The following is a 17,551-nucleotide window of genomic DNA, read 5'->3' on the forward strand; positions in this document are numbered from 1 at the left end:
GGTAGGGCTCTCTTGATTTGAAATCCAGTCCTCTATCCATTATACTTCGGCCTTGTAGCATCAGCCAGATAGGGGTAAAATGCACTAACGCTGAATCCTAGTTTTTTCATCTGTAAATGGGAGCAACAGTATCGTTAAGCGTAGCGTCCCTCTGCAACCTCTAACCACTTCCAGCCTGAGTCACATTATAAGAAAATTTATAAGGCACTATCTTGTAAATACTTAAGATTTAGCATCTTCCCTTCAACCCTACGTCCACTCTTGTCAAACCTTTTTCCTTCCTAGCATGTGTCAAACTCAACGGGCTGGGAACAGAACACAGGTTGTTTGCTGTGTCCAGTTTTGAGGTCAGAGGTTGGCTGAATAATCTGACGCTGGGGTCTTTAGAAAAAAAAAGAACCCAAACTAACAAAACCCTAAGTCTGCTCTGCCCGTGACTTTAAAAATTATGTAAAGGAATGTAATATGTTAAAAGCAAGGGGAGGAGGGGGCGCATTGGTGGTAGTTGGTTTTATGCCCGCCTGCAACTAAAGAAATGATTTCTAAAATCTCTTTTGGGGGTGGGAGGAGGAGTGCTCCCGAGATTTCTCTTTTGAGCTCCTTAATTCCCGAAGTGGCTGCCTTTTAAAAGTAAAAAATACCCAGCTGTGGTCGGCTGGAGGCCGTGGTGGATGGGTGGGGGTCGACTCCGGGGGCTTCCTCGGTCCCGCTCCCTGCCGCTGCTCCGAAGCCCGCGCGGGAGGCCGAAGTTCCGCCGAGGCTCTGGCCGGGCCCAGTTCCAGTGCCAGGTCAGAGGGTACCCATCCCAGGCCGGCCTTCCTCCCCAGGGGGAGTAGCCTGGGGAGCGAGGCGCTGAGGCAGCTCTCGGGCTCCGCTTCCAGCCCCGGGGCCTCCGCAGAGCCCCAGAACCTGAAGGAGGCGGAGCGGGGGTGCCGGCCACCCCCAGCCTTTCAAGGCAAGCAGGCAAATCCGCGCGGCTACCCGCGACGCCCGGGCGGGCTGTGGGACCTCGCGACCTCCGCTCGGTGGCCCCGCCCCTGCCCGGGAGCCCCCGGTGGCTCCCTCCTTCTCCGCCAGGGGGGCCCGCCCCCTCCTCGCGAGCTAACGAGTGTCTCGCGCGCTCTCCCTTCCCTCCGCGTCGGTGTGAGTGCGCGGTCCTCCCACCTCGGCCCTCTCCCCATTGTTTCTTCGCGGCCACCAAGCGCCCCCTCCCCCCAGTGCTGTTTCTCCTCCCCCGCCCCGGTGTAAACGGTGCCTTGGGGGGGCCCCCGAAACGAAGGGAGGGGACACTCCAGAACCCTTTCCTCAGCGGGTAGCTCCTCCCCTCCCAGGCCTGGACCCCATTCCAAGCTCCGTCCTCTCCTCCCCCTCTCCCCAGGCTGCCCCTCTCTCTCGCCCCCTCCCCTCAGCGGGTCCTCCTTTTTCTCTCCCTCTCCCTCTCCCTCCTCTTCCCCCTCCCCATCCCTTCCCCCCCACAATGCAGTTCGCGGCGCGGCGGACATGGCGGTGGAGTCCTGAGCTCGTCGTGTCTCGGCCTCCAGCGGCGGCAGCGGCGACGGCGGCGGCAGCAGGAGGCGGAGGGAGAGCGGGAGCCACTGAGATGAGGAGGCGTCGCGCGCGCCTGTAGCTCGCGGGCCTCGCAGGTACGAGGTTCCGGCTGCGGCGCTGCGCCCGGTGCCGAGGGGGTGTGCTCGGGAAGGCCGGCGGCCCCCGCTTCGCCCTCCTCAGGTGCCGAGCCTCGCAGGTGTCGGGGGCCCGGCCTGAGAGCGTCTCAGCCGTCCCCTTGGGGCCTGACACTTCTTTCTTTCCTGGAACGGGCTTCGGGTGTCCCAGGGGAAGGCTGAGATAAGGGAGGTAGGGACGGCGGCCTGGGCGGCCTGAGGAGGGCATTGGGGCGCTTTGGGGACGAACTCCACACTGTGGCTAGGGCTCCCCGTCCCGGACCAAAACCTGTTGTAGACCAGCGGGGACGGATTTTGAGTTAACGGGATTGGTTTGAACATTTCTCTTGGGTCCAGTGACGATTCTCTGTCATGTGTACCTTTTCTTTTATCCTTGCTTAGATATAGGTGACTATACAATGTATATAAATGTACACACTCATATAATACATACTGAACGTTTCCCCGGCGCTCGTCCTTGTAGGGGGAAGGCAGAGGTGTCTGTGTGGATTTTGTTTCTTGCAAGCCCGCCTTGCCTCTCCCCCGCCCCCCCGTCGAAAGGTGGTAATGCGCGGTTTTGACGTGGGTAACTGAGATTCGTATTTGTAAACAGACTGCGCTCTCCTAGTGTGTTGCACGCCTCTGCGAAGGGTTTCAGATCCTGTTGGTATCTGGATTGCGAAAGAATTCGATGTTTTGACCTGAAAGAAACACACCAGCGGGATTTCTAGTCATATTTGAATGGGATGAATTACTGTTATATGAACAACGTTGATTAAATATTTTCTTTTCAGAAGATTACCAAGTCTTAGATGAATTTTGTGTGAGATCTTAGATTCGGTATATCTGCTTCTTCGTTTTGATAAAACACATTTGACCTGCCCTTTCATGATAATAAATTGTGCCCAGGACTGCAATTCGAATTGTGTATTGTTGGCATGCATTTAGTAATTAGCTCTAATGGATCATATTATCTTTTATTTCCAAAGATTTTTTTCCGTCCAGTCTTGTAGCAGTGAAATGTTTGTGGACTTGATGAAACAGAACATATCCTGTTTGTGTTTTCAAAGTAGTGAGAACTGTTGGCTAATAAAATTGGATAATCCCAACCGGATATGATAATTTAGAGAGAATGCCATACAGAGGTGTTGAATTGTGGGATGATTTAAAAAGAAAAGCTGACTTTGTGTGTGTGTATGTGTGCTGAAATTTTCTTTAGGCTCAGAACTCATGTATGTCATTACAGGGCATCGTAGTACTGATTAGTCACAACTTGTAAAATTATGAAATATCGATTCGATTAAAAAGCTGTGCTTAAGATAATTAACTTATTAGTGTCTAGTGTGCTATGTTGCTTTTATAAACATTTTTTAAGAGTGCTTCTTAGAAACCATATACTTTGAGGAAGATAAGAATTTTAAGTCATTTTATGCTTTAAAAATATATTTAATATAAATTTTAAAACTTACTTTTAAAACTCTTTTAGATAAATTTTCCTGCTGCTTGCAGTTTTTCACTTGGCTAGTGTGGAAATTGAAAAACGAAGTTTTCTTGAAATAATTCAGAGATGGAAGTGAAAGTCAATGACATTTGATGTTTTAAATCCAGCAAACATTTAAATATAGAAAGGAAATTTAAAATCTTTTCATTGTCGTAAGCCAAGTTGTTAGTAATACAGATAAATTAACAAGATATTGTCATGCATATAAGTTTAGTTCAATTTTACAAATTCTGAGTCACACCTAAAATTACATTTATTTTTAGTTGATGGAGCTAGAACAATACAGTGTCTGTATTTTAATTTCAGACCTTTTAGAATCAAAATGTATAATTATAAATTTCTCTGATTAACAAAGCTGTTTAACGAGAATTTTTGTTCTCAGCGGATTCATTTTAGTCAGAGTAAGTGATTAGAACTTTTTTTTTTTTTTAATCTCAAAGTTAACCTTGACATACAAAATAAGTACCACGTTGTGTTCTCTACAAAATGTTACATCGGGATCTGTGGGCCAAGAAAGGTGTTTGAATTTATTTGTTGTAGAAGGCTTCTAGTTCAGAGAAACAAAATAATCAACACTTATTTGTAGGGCCTGGCCAGGTGGCTCATGGTTGTAATCTCAGCACTTTGGGAAGTGTAGGCGAGAGGATTGCTTGAGCCTATGGGTTCAGTATCAGCCTGGGCAACATAGTGAGACTTTGTTCCTAGTAAAAAATAAAAAAATTAGCTTGGTGTGGTGGTGTGCATCTGTAGTCCCAGAAGCTGATGTGGGAGGACTGGGTGAGCCCTAGAGTTCAAGGTTGCTGTGAGGCACAGTTGCGCCACTGTACTCCAGTCTGGGTGACAGAGTAAGACCCTGTTTTTTTTTTTTTTTTTTTTTTTAAAAAAAAAAAAAGCAATACTTACCTGTTAAGGTTGATGCCAGAACTTTTTGTTTGACAAAACAGAACTCAAATGAGAGGTGTTCCTTTTTAAAATAAATTGCAAATACTTAAATTGATTAAAACAGGTTTAAAAAATTCAGTTAAAACCACTGCTGCAGATAGAAATATGTTCTAAAAAAGAAGAATTCTAGAAAGACCTAAAAAAGACAAATGATCCCGAATTGTTTTAGTTCTAGAATCCTAAATAATTACATAATTTGGGGAAATGTTTAAAAACCAGCATTTCTCCAGAGTATTTCTTAAAAAAAAAAAATCTTTATTTTGTACAGACTATATTCAAATAAACCACACACTCTGAAAACAGCAGGTTCTGGCTTTTCTTCCAGAGTATTTCTTACAAACACAAAGAGAAGTAAGGGTATATAAATGCAAAGATTAACTTTAGGATTTTTTCCCCCTTAAGTGAGAAATTTGTGTGGTGCGCTATGTTGTTCAAATTATTTTTATCTCAAATCATCTTATCGGATATCTGTAATTAATGAGTTGAAGAAGGGGAGAGAGAAGGGAACCAAAATTTTTTAGCGTGGCTGTTTTGTTCCAGGCACTGTGCTAGACTGTTTATGCATTTTTTTTTTTTTTAACTTGTTCAGTATAACAACCCTTTGAAACCTGTTTATAGGCAAGGAATCTGACTCACAGAGGTTAGTAATTTGCTGAAGATCATAGAATTAGATTTCAAAGCAGATCTCTCTTCCTAATGTATATGTGATGTTGCTTTTCAGATGTATTATTTTCTCAATTATTTAGAATGGGAAACTGCCTCAGATTGGTCATTCATTCATTTAAACATCCATTTCATCAAACATTTGCATTTGTATCAGTCTACATATAATACAGTAAATTACAACACACTAGATTGTGGGAGTTGAGAAGGAAGAAGCTATCTCTTCAAGGGTGGGTAGGAGTTTGCTGGTTGGAGAGGAGGATAGACTGGAGGTCTTTCCAGACCTAGGGAATAACATGCAAAGATGATAAATTGTTATGAGCCTTGGAGAGTGAGGGAGAGTGAGAAATTCAGTGTGGTAGGAATTGATATGGATAGAATGGTGAGATAAATGATTGGAAGTAGGAAATTGTGTGGGACCATGTATGTTATATTAAGGTGTTTGCATTTTTATCTTGTGAGATCATCAAGTGAGGTAGTGGTTGAACTGTGATTAGAACTGTGTTTTTGGACTCTAAGTCTTGTATTTCTTTCTCCTTGGCTTCTTGCCAACAGTCTACCTGTTTTTAGTGGATAGGCAAGCCTTCTTTTTCATACCACTCTTCTCTCCTCTGCCTGTATTCTAGACTTTTATCTTGAGGATTCTGTTGTCTAAATCTTACTGTTCAAGAACTTTTACTTTTTTAGGAAATTCTCTTGAGATAAAAACACCTCTGGGGGAAATCACCTTGTTACACTACTTAGGAAGTTTTTTCACTTGTTTGTTTGGATTAGTTGACTATTTTCTAGTTTAGCAGTAAAAAGTTGTAGGTTAAGACAGCGTGGGCTGCAAGGAGAAACTATTCATGCAGGTTTGACGTTCACCAGTATAGATGGGCAAAGTCTAATCTTTATATAAAGAATCTTGTACTTTCAATGCTTTTTTTTTTTTTTTTTGAGATGGGATTTTTGCTCTTGTTGCCCAGGTTGAAGCGCTGGAGTGCAGTGGTGCAATCTTGGCTCACCTGTAACCTACAGCTCCCAGGTGCAAGCGATTCTCCTGCCTCAGCCTCCCAAATAGCTGGGATTACAGGCATGCGCCACCACGCTGGACTAATTTTGCACGTTTAGTGGAGTTGGAGTTTCTCCATGTTGGTCAGGCTAGTCTCAAACTCCTGACCTCAGGTGATCTGCCCGCCTCGGCGTCCCAAAGTGCTGGAATTAAAGGCCTGAGCCACCTCGCCTGGCCGCACCTTGTACTTTCTAAAAGAAATAGGTATGTTTGTTAATCACACAACAATCTGATTGCTTTAAGTGGATATTTGATTTACAATGATAATAACTTACCGCATAGTTACTACATGCTAATTTCTTTTTCAAGATCTTTGAAGTGTTAACTTAGTCCTCAAAACAACCTTTCTTATGTTATCCTCATTTACAGATGGGGGAAAGTCCGTGTTGGAGGATTGAGCACCTTGGACAAGATCTTATAGCTAGTTTGCTGCAGTCAGGATTTAAGCTCAAAGTATCTGAGTCTAGAGTCACAGCTCTTCGCCACTATACTGTGTTGTACCTTTAAGCTTAGGGTGTCAAAATTTTGTGTTCAAAGTGTTAAATTCTATAGTCACATAGGTTTCAAAAATATTTTGCAAGTATGCAAAGTGTGAATGATAAAGAATTACTAAACCTGATTGCATTTTGTCAGTGTGTAGTTTAATAATCTAATTATTAAATATTTGCCACTGTAGTTTAAATAATTTAATTGACCAGTCATTAAGTGTTCATTAAATGCTAGTCATGTGCTAAGTATTCCTCTAGGCCAATGGTATTCAGACTATGTTTGGGGACGTTTTGGACGGGCAGTGTCTCTGAGTCAAACTGTTTTCATGGTAATATTAAGACAGAATCTGTCTTTTCCTTTATTTTCTGGTCTGGAGTGATATGTTAAAACTTTATTGCTTTGATGGCTAATGTAATGTGTAATAGTGTATTATTTTTTCCCTTTTCTCTTTGAGCTATAATTTACAATACCATAAAATTCACACTTATAAAAGATACAATTCAGTGACTTTTAGTATATTTAGAAGGTTATGTAACTGTGTAACTATGACTATTTAATTCTGGAATATTGTTATCCCATAGTGAAACCCAGTTCCCATTAACAATTACTCTCCATTCCTTCCTTCTCCAAGCCTTTGGCAACCACTAAGCTATATCTCTAGAAATTATGGACATTACATATACAAGGAATTATGCATTATGTAGCTTTTTGTGCCTGTCTTCTTTCACTAAACAATGTTTTCAAGGTAGCATGTATTAGCTTTTTTTTTTATGGCTGAGTAGTATTACCTTCTATGGAGATACCATGTTTTGTTTAACCGTTCATCATTTGATGGACATTTTTGTATTCATTATAGGCAAAAAGTTACTTCCACTCTTTGCCTGTAATGAATAATGCTGCTGTGAACATTGTATAAAAGTTTTTCTGTGGATGTGCATTTTCATTTTTCTTGGGTATATACTCAAGTTGTAGTTGCTGGGTATTTTGATAAACTTTATGTTTAACTTTATGATTAACTTTATGTTTTACTTTATGAGGAACTGCCAGACTGCTTTCCAGAGTTGTACAATTTTACATTCCCAGTGGCAATGTATGGAAGGTTCCAATTTCTCCACATCCTCACCATCATCTAGTAGGTGACACTTGACCTACTACCTCACTACCTCATTGTGGGTTTGATTTGCAATTCCCTAATGATTGATGAGATGTTGAGCACCTCTTCATGTGCCTATTGTGCGTTTGTCTGTCTCCTTTGGAAAGATACCCATTCAAATCCTTTACCTGTTTTTTAAAAAAAAATTGTTGAGTTTTAAGAGCTCTTAATATATTCTGAATACTAGATGCCCCCTACTTTTTTTTTCTGAGACAGTCTTGCTCTATCACCAAGGCTGGAGTGCAGTGGCACAAACACAACTCACTGCAGCCTCTACCTTTTGGCCTCCACCTCCCAGGCCTCAAGAGATCCTCTTTCCTTAGCCACTTGAGTAGCTAGGACTACAGGTGGGCGCCACCATGCCCAGCTAATTTTTTTGGTTGGTTGATTGATTTTTGTAGACAGGGTCTCACTGTGTTGCCTAGGCTGGTCTCAAACTCCCGTCCTCAAATGGTCCTCCTTCCTGAGGTTCCCAGAGTGCCAGGATTACAGGTGTGAGCCATCTCACCCAGCCTAGATCCTTTTTAGATATATGATTTACAAAAATGCTTTCTCATTTTATAGAGTGTCCATTTATGAAATAGAGTACCGTTTCACTTAAAAAAGATTCTAAACATTGTGGAAAAATGTACATAACAAAATTAACCATTTAACCTTGTTTCCAATTTTTAAAAATTGCAGTAAAATACATATAACACAACATATCATCTTAACTTTTTTTTAAGCGTGTCACTCAGTGGTATTAAATACATCCATAACGTTGTGCAGCCATCATCACCGTCCGTCTCTGTTACACTTTTCATCTTATAAAACTGAAGACTCTAGCCAGGCGTGGTGGCTCACACCTGTAATCCTAGCACTTTGGGAGGCTGAGGTAGGTGGATCACCTGAGGTCAGGAGTTCAAGACCAGCCTGGCCATCATGGTGAAACCCCATCTTTAAAAAAAAAAAAAAAAAAAAAAAAAAAAAAAAAAAGCTGAAACTCTATACCCGTTAAATGATGATTTCCCATTCTCTCCTTCCCTTACTCTTTACAAGCACCATTCTACTGTCTTTACAATTTTGACCACTTTCTAAATTCAGTTCATATAATTTGAATCATACAGCATTTGTCTTGTGGCCTATTTTATTTAGCATAATGTTCTCAAGGTTTGTTAATGTGTGGCACATTGCAGAATTTCCTTCTTTTTTAAGGCCAAATAATATTCCATTATATGGATATACCACATTTTGCTTATCCCTTTGTCTATGAGTAGATACTTACATTATTTCCATGTTTTAGCTATTGTGAATGATGCTATTATGAACATGAGTGTACATATCTCTTAGAGAGCTTGCTTTTAGTTTTTTTGGTATATACCCATAAGTGTAATTATTGGATCATATGGTAGTTTTCCTTCTTCTTCTTTCTTCCTTCTTCTTTCTTCTTCCTTCTTTCCCTCCTCCCCCCCTCCTCCTCCTCCCTCCTCCCTCCCCCCCCCTCTAAGATCTGGCTCTGTCTCCCAAGGTGGAGTGCAGTAGCATGGCACTGCAGCCTCTGCCTCCCACCTTAAGCCATCCTCCCACCTTAGCCTCCTGAGTAGCAGGGACTATGGGCGCTTGCAACCACACCTGGCTAGGCTTTTTTTTTTTTTGGTATTTCTGTAGAGATGCAGTTTTCACCATATTGCCCAGGCCGCTCTTGAACTCTAGAGCTCGAGTGATCTGCCTGCTTCAGCCTCCCAAACTGCTGGGATTATAGGCATGAGCCATTGCACCCGGTCTATTTTTTTTTTTTTTTTTTTTACTATATTTTGACACCTTAGGATCATTGAGTATATTTTTAATTTTTTGAGGAACTGCTGTGTTGTTTTTCATAATGGCAGTACCATTTTACATTCCTACCAACAGTGCACATAGGTTCTCATATTTCCATAACCTTGCCAACACTTGTTGTTTTCTATTTATTTAATAGTAGCCCTGTCCTAATGGTTGTGAGTTGGTATGTCATTGGAGTTTTGATTTGCTTTTCCCAAATTAGTGATAATCAGCATCTTTTCATTTGCTTATGGCCATTTGTATATCTTCTTTGGAGAAATGCCTGTGCAAGCCCTTTACCCATTTTTGAATCAGGTTGTTTTTTGTTGTTCAGTTTTTGGAGTTGCTCTATATTCTGGATATTAGTCTCTTATCAGATACAGGATTTATAAACGTTTTCTTCCATTCTGTTCGGTGGGTTACCTTTTTTTTTTTTTTGAGATGGAGTCTTGCTCTGTAGCCCAGGCTGGAGTGCACTGGCATGATCTCAGCTCACAGCAACCTCCTACACACTTTGGCCTCCCAAAGTGCTGGGATTTGAGCTGTGAACCATCACACCGGGCCTTCACTCTGTTTCTTTTCTGTTTTTTTTTAAGAGACAAAGTCTCACTCTGTCCCCTAGGCTGGGGTGCAGTGGTGCAATCACGGCTCACTGCAGACTTGACCTTCCTGGGGTCAAAAGATCATCCCACCTCAGCCTTTGGAAGTAGCTGGGGCTATAGACACATGTTACCACAACACTAAAATTTTACGATTATTGTAGAGACAGAGTCTCACTATGTTGCAGAGGCTGGCCTTGGAACTCTTGGCCTCAGGTGAGCCACCATGCCTGGTCTGGCCAGCATTTTACTCTATTGATAGTGTCTTTTGATTAACAAAAGTTTTAAATTTTCAGCCAGTCTAATTTGTCTATTTTTTCTTTTGTTGCCCATGCCTTTGGTGTCATAATAAATAGTTGCCAAATCCAATGTCATGAAGCTTCTGTTTTCTTCTAAGAGTTTTACAGGTTTATGTTTTTTAGTTATGGTTTTAAGTTACAAGTTTAGGTTTCTTAGGTCTGACCCATTTTGAGTTAATTTCTGTTTATGGTCAAAATTCATTTGTAGATGAATAACCAGTTTTCCCAGCACCATTTGTTGAAAAGACTGTCCTTTTCCTATTGAATGGCTTTGTCATCCTTGTCAAAAAATTATTTCACCACATATGTGAGGGTTTATTTCTGGTCTGTGTGATTCCATTGGTCTGTATGTCTGTATTTATGCTAATATCATTACTATTTTGATTACTGTAGCTTTGTAGTAAGTTTTGCAACGAGGAAGTATGAGTCCTCCAGCTTTGCTTTGCTTTGTCAAGACTCTTTTGGCTATTTGGGGTCCCTTGAGATTCCACGTGAATTTTAGGATTGATTTTGGTATTTCTGCAAAAAATGTCACTGGGATTTTGATAGGGATTGCCTTATATCTTTAAATTTTAACAATATTAAGGCCAGGCATGGTGGCTGAAGCCTGTAATCCCAGCACTTTGGGAGGCCGAGGTAGGTGGATCACCTGAGGTCAGGAGTTCGAGATCAGCCTGGCCAGCATGGTGAAACCATGTCTTTACTAAAAATACAAAAATTAGCTGGGCGTGGTGGCAGGTGCCTGTAACCCCAGCTACTCTGGAGGCTGAGGCAAGAGAATCACTTGAACCTGGGAGGTGGCGGTTGCAGTGAGCTGAGACCGTACCATTGCACTCCAGCCTGGAAGATAGAGTGAGACTCTGCCTCAAAAAAAAAAAAAAAAAAAAAAATTAAGTCTTTTGGTCTATGAACATAGAATGTTTCTGTTGATATATTTCTAAATTTCTTTCACCATTGTTTTGTAGTTTTCATTGTACGTGTCTTTCACTTCTTTGGTTATGTAATTCCTTAGTACTTTATTGTTTTTGATGGTATTGTAAATGGAATTTAAAAAATTTCCCTTTAGATTATTTATTGTGTTTAGAAATGCAGCTGGTTTTTTGTGCATTGACTTTGTATCCTGCTACTTTGCTGAATTCATTTGTTAGTTGGAGAGAGAGAGAAAGAGAGAGAGAGAGAGAGAGAGAGAGAGTGTGTGTGTGTGTGTGTGTGTGTGTGTGTGTGTGTGTGTAATCTTTAGGGTTTTCTACATATAAAATATTATTTGCAAACAGATCATTTTACTTCTTCCTTTCCAATTTAGATGCCTTTTATTTCTTTTGCCTAATTTCTCTGGCTAGAATTTCCAGTACTGGGTTGAGTAGAAATGGTAAAAGCAGACATCCTTCCCTTGTCCGTTATCAGAGGAAAAGGTTTTCATTTTTTACCATTGAGTTTGACATCTACTGTAGGTTTTTCTTAGATAGCTTTTATTATATTGAAGCAGTTTTTTTCTAGTCCTAGATTGTTGAGTGTTTTTATCATGAAAGGGTATTGAATTTTGTCAGATCCTTTTTCTGCATCAATTGAGATGATCATGTGGTTTTTCTTTTTGTTTGGTTAATATGGTTTGTTACATTGGTCTGTTTTCATATGTTGAACCACCCTTGCATTCCAGGAATAAATCCCATCTGGTCGTGGTATATAATCCTTTGACTGGGCTGCTGAATTCAGTTTGCTAGTAATCTGTTGTGGATTTTTGCATGAATGTTCATTAATATTTTTTTCATTTTAAGCATACATTCAGTGACATTAAATATATTTACACTATTGCGCAACTATCACCACCATCCATTTCCAGAACATTTTCATTTTCCCAAGCCGAAACTCTGTACCCATTAAACAATAGATTCTCATTTCCCTTGCTTCCTACCCTCTAACAACCACTATTCTACTTTATTTCTGTATGATTTTGACTACTCTAGGTACTGCATGTAAGTGGAATCATACAATATTTGTTATTTTGTGACTGGCTTATTTCATATAGCTTAATGTCTTCAGAGTTTATCCATGTCATAGCATGTGTCAGAATTTTCTACCTTTTTTTTCTTTTTTTTTTGAGACGGAGTTTCGCTCTTGTTACCCAGGCTGGAGTGCAATGGCGCGATCTCGGCTCACCGCAACCTCCGCCTCCTGGGTTCAGGCAATTCTCCTGCCTCAACCTCCTGAGTAGCTGGGATTACAGGCACGCACCACCATGCCCAGCTAATTTTTTGTATTTTTAGTAGAGACGGGGTTTCACCGTGTTGACCAGGATGGTCTCGATCTCTTGACCTTGTGATCCACCCGCCTCGGCCTCCCAAAGTGCTGGGATTACAGGCGTGAGCCACCGCGCCCGGCCTAGAATTTTCTACCTTTTTAAGGTTGAGTAGTAGCTCATTATATATATGTCCCACATTTTGTTTATCCATTCATTTGTTGGTGCATACTTGGGCTGCCTTCACATTTTGGCTATTGTGAATAATGCTTCTTTGAACGTTGATGTTCAAATATCTGTTTCTGCTTTCAGTTATTTGGGTATATACTCAGAATTGGAATTGTTGGATCATTCTATGTTTAATTTTTTGAGGAGCTGCCATATTGTTTTTTCATTTTCTTGAGTATACTCATTAAAATGCAAAAGTTTTAAATTTGATGAAGTCCCATTTATCTCTTTTCTTTATTTTCTCTGCTTTAAGTGTCATACCTAAAAAGTCATTGTTGATCCAAGATTATGAAGATCTACTCCTGTGTTTTCTTCTAACAGTTTTGCATTTTTAGCTTCTACATTTAGGTCTTTGATCCATTTTCGGGTTTTTAAAAAATGTGATATGGGCCAGGCATGGTGGCTCACGCCTGTAACCCCAGCACTTTGGGAGGCTGAGGTGGGCAGATCACCTGAGATCAGGAGTTTGAGACCAACCTGACCAACATGGAGAAACCCTGTCTCTATTAAAAATACAAAAAATTAGCCAGGCATGGTGGTGCATGCCTGTAATCCCAGCTACTTGGGAGGCTGAGGCAGGAGAATAGCTGAATCCAGGAGGCAGAGGTTGCGTTGAGCTGAGATTGTGCCATTGTACTCCAGCCTGGGCAATAAGAGCAAAACCCCGTATCAAAAATAAATAAATAAATAAATAAATAAATATTGGTGACAACCCAAATTCGGAAGAACTAATAAAGGAAAAAAAAAACAAAAAAGAAATAAAGAAGTGATATGATGTAGCAGTTTTTTGTTTTTTGAGACAGAGTCTCACTCTGTCCCCCAGGCTGGAGTGCAATGGCATGATCTTGGCTCACTGCAACCTCCGCCTCCCAGGTTCAAGTGATTCTCCTGCCTCAGCCTCCCAAGTAGCTGGGATTACAGGCATGCACCACCATGCCTGGCTAATTTTTTTTTTGGACAGAGTCTTGATCTGTAGCCAGGCTGGAGTTCAGTGGCATGATCTTGGCTCACTGCAACCTCCGCCTCCCAGGTGCAAGCGATTCTCCTGCCTCAGCCTCCCGAGTAGCTGGGGTTATAGGCATGCGCCACCATGCCCAGCTAATTTTTGTATTTCTAGTAGAGACAGGGTTTTACCATGTTGGTCAGGCTGGTCTTGAACTCCTGACCTTGTGATCCACCTGCCTCGGTCTCCTAAAGTGCTGGGATTAGTTTTCGTATTTTTAGTAGAGACTGGGTTTCACCATGTTGGCCAGGCTAGTCTCAAATTCCTGACCTCAGGTAATCTGCCCGCCTTGGCCTCCCAAAGTGCTAGAATTACAGGTGTGAGACGCTGCGCCTGGCCTGATATAGAAATTTTACTTCTTTTTTTCATGAGACAGAGTCTTGCCCTGTTGCCAGGCACCAGGCTAGAGTGTAGTGGCATGATCTTGGCTCACTGCACCCTCCACGTACAGAGTTCAAGCAATTCTCCTGCCTCAGGCTCCCGAGTAGCTGGGACTACAGGCGCGCACCACCACGCCCAGCTAATTTTTATATTTTAGTAGAGACGGGGTTTCACTATGTTGGCCAAGATAGTCTCGATCTCTTGACTTCGTGATCGCCCGCCTCAGCCTCCCAAAGTGCTGGGATTACAGGCATGAGCCACCACACCGGGCCAGTGTTCAGCATATTAGATATTAATGTGGGTGGGTAATGTCTCGAACATTGCTTTTTCCCCCATACCTGTTTCCTCAAAGCCAGGAAGTTAGATCTGTAGTTTACTACCTACTGTTTATTCTTTGTTCTCTTGTAAGACTGGTGTCCTGTATTTCTTACGTTGTCATTTCAATCTAGGAATCTCTAGGTCATTCCTTTATATTTACTGATACTTTGGTGTAATTCCTGACGTTTGTATTGGGCAGTTGGAAGCATATCATTGAATGTATCTAATAATTTATTGCCTTAATTTTTATCTTCTAGTGACACTCATCTCTACTTTCCTTGATAGTTCCTATTCATTTGATTCAAAATGATTCTACTTCTAACCAAAATCTTCAGAATTATCTATATGTGTATTTTTTATGTTTCTTTAGTTTCCTAATCTATCCCTAATTTCACTGTAAAGCCTCTTTTTGGCTTTATTCTTTCCCTTGACCAGTATGATTACTGTTGTGTTCCTTACTCTATTGAAATAGTGATTCTGTAACTTCCCAACCCAGTACAAATTTAGTTATCTACAAATTGTATAAACTAGTGGAAGGCTGGGTGTGGTGGCTCACACCTGTAATACCAGGACTACTTTGGAAGGCTGAGGTGGGAGGATTGTCCACACCCCCACCCCGCCCCGTGTTGGGATTACAGGTGTAAGTCACCTCACCCACTCTCTTTAACTTGGTGATAAGTAAGGCAGGAATGAAAGGAAAGGAGGCATGAATTGCACTATCTTTCCCTTTCCTTCTACATCATCATTTTTAAAGTAAGTGGTTGGTTAATTCAGGGAAGTAACATGAATAAGGAAAGATAAGATAGGATTCTTTGATCTTTCCTTTCTTTTATTTTCCCTCCCTCCCTCCCTCCCTTCCTCCCTTCCTTTTTTCTTTCTTTTATTTTTTCTTTTTCATCTTGTTCTCTTGCATAGGCTGGAGTACACTGGCATGATTGCAGCTCACTGTAGCCTTCACCTCCCAGGTGCAAGTGATCCTCCCACTTTAGCCTCCTGAGTAGCTGGGACTACAAGTGCCTGGCCAATTTTTAATTTTTTTGTAGAGATTGAATCTCTTGTGTTGCCTAGGCTGGTCTCAAACTCCTGGACTCAAGTTGTCCTTCCACTGTGGCCTCCAAAAGTGCTGTGATTACAGGCATGAACCACTGTGCCCAGCTGTTTTTTTTTCTCTCAGTTGCCAAAACAGAGCATTTATTTGTCTTTCATGTTATGTGCCCATTGTGGATAGAACATATATTCTGTTGATGTTGGATAGAGTCTTTATATATCTGTTAGGTCTAATTATTTTATTTTATTTTTTGAGATGGAGTCTCACTTTTGCACAGGTTGGAGTGCAGTGGTGCGATCTTGGCTCACTGCAACCTCTGCCTCCCGGGTTCAAGCAATTCTTGTGCCTCAGCCTCCCAAGTAGCTGAGACTACAGGCATGTGCCACCACACCCAGCTAATTTTTGTATTTTTAGTAGAGATGAGGTTTCTACCAAAAATACCCCCAGCACTTTGGGAGGCCAAGGTGGGCAAACTGTGCCTGACTGGTCTAATTAGTTTGTTTATTTATTTTTGAGATGGTGTTTTGCTCTTGTTGCCCAGGCTGGAGTGCAGTGGCCCAGTCTCAGCTCACTGCAACCTCTGCTTCCTGGGTGCAAGGGATTCTCCTGCCTTAGCCTCTCAAGTAGCTGGGATTACAGGTGTGTGCCACTATGCCTGGCTAATTTTCATATTTTTAGTAGAGATGGGGTTTTGCTATGTCGGCCAGGCTGGTCTCGAGTTCCTGATCTCAGTTGATCCACCTGCCTTGGCCTCCCAAAGTGCTGGGACTACAGGCGTGAGCCACCATGCATGGCCATCAAATTATTTTCTAGTGTTGCACAAGTCCTCTATTTTTGTTTTGATCATCTCTCTGGTTGCTCTGTTATTGAAAAGTGTGGTATTGAAGTCCCTGAGTATGATTATGGAACAATTTCTCTTTTCAATTATGCTAACTTTTGTGTCCTATATTTTAGGTGACTGTTGTTAGGTGTATATAACTGTTATGTCCTTGTTGGTTTGAACCTTTTATCAATATATAATGTCCTTCTTTGTGTTTTGTATCCTTTTTTGACTTAAAGTATATTTTATCTGATAATAATTTAGCCCCTAGCTCTCTCTTGGTTACTGTTGCATGGAATATCGTTTTTCATTCTTTTCTTACAACCTCTTTGCCCTTTTGTATCTAAAGTGAAACTTGTAGATAGATGATAGATCATATGTTTTCCAGTTTGACAGTCTCTGTTTTTATTTTGTTTATTTTAATTTAATTTTTTTTTGAGATGGAGTTTCATTCTTGTTGCCCAGGTGAGTGCGATGGCACGATCTCGGCTCACTGCAACCTCCGCCTCCCAGGTTTAGCTGATTCTCCTGCCTCAGCCTCTCAAGTAGCTGGGATTACAGCTACCTACCGCCATGCTCAGCTGATTTTTTTGTCTTTTTAGTAGAGACAGGGTTTCACCATGTTGTCCAGGCTGGTCATGAACTCCTGACCTCAGGTAATTCACCTGCCTCAGCCTCCTAAAGTGCTGGGATTACAGACGTGAGCCACTGTACCTGGCCAATCTCTGTTTTTAATTGGAAAGTTTAATTCATTTACATTTAAAGCAATTACTGGTAAGGAAGGATTTACTTCTGCCATTTAGCTTCCTCTTTTCCATATGTTTTTATGCTTTTTGTTCCTCTAATGCTGCCTTTTTATGTGTTTAGTTGATTTTTTATAGAATTAGAATACTGTTTTGATTTCATGTGCGTGTTACTTAGTGGATGCCTTGGGGCTAACGACATAATTAACATCTTAAATCTATAACAGCCTAGTTTGAGTAATGTCAACTTAGTTTAAATAGTGCGCAGATATACTCTGCTCCTACTCATCTTTCTCTCCCCCTTTATATTTTTATTGTCAGATTACCTCCTTATCTAGTATGTGCCCTTTAACATAGCTTTGTAATGAATTTTTATGCATTTGTCTTTTAAATTATGTAAAAGGGAAAAAACCAAGAGTTACCAAAATTACAATAATATTGGCTTTTATACTGTATTTACCTATGTAGTTATTTTTACTAGTGTTTATTTCTTATGGATTTGAGTTATTGTCTAGTGTCTTTTCATTTCAGGATGAAGAATTTCTTTTAGCACTTCTTATAGGGCAGAATGAACTTTCTCAGTTTTTATGTTACCTGGAAATATGATTTTTATATTACC

The 17,551-nt window shown here is 41.1% G+C and overlaps 1 protein-coding gene across 9 annotated transcripts in view; it reads left to right on the plus strand.

Annotated features, from left to right (window-relative positions):
• Positions 1-1,093: 1,093 nt before the first annotated feature.
• The window catches only part of TUT4 (terminal uridylyl transferase 4), a 135,606-nt gene continuing 119,148 nt past the window's right edge, over positions 1,094-17,551 (plus strand). For all 9 annotated transcript variants that reach the window (XM_032296999.1, XM_032296995.1, XM_032297000.1 and 6 more), the window contains exons 1-2: positions 1,094-1,143; positions 1,484-1,643. The gene's annotated coding sequence lies outside the window, so the exon portion shown is untranslated. The remainder of the gene's footprint in view (positions 1,144-1,483; positions 1,644-17,551) is intronic.

Source organism: Sapajus apella, unplaced genomic scaffold (assembly GCF_009761245.1).
Source record: "Sapajus apella isolate SASKATOON/1434 unplaced genomic scaffold, GSC_monkey_1.0 scaffold36, whole genome shotgun sequence".
NCBI classification, from domain to species: Eukaryota; Metazoa; Chordata; class Mammalia; order Primates; family Cebidae; genus Sapajus; species Sapajus apella.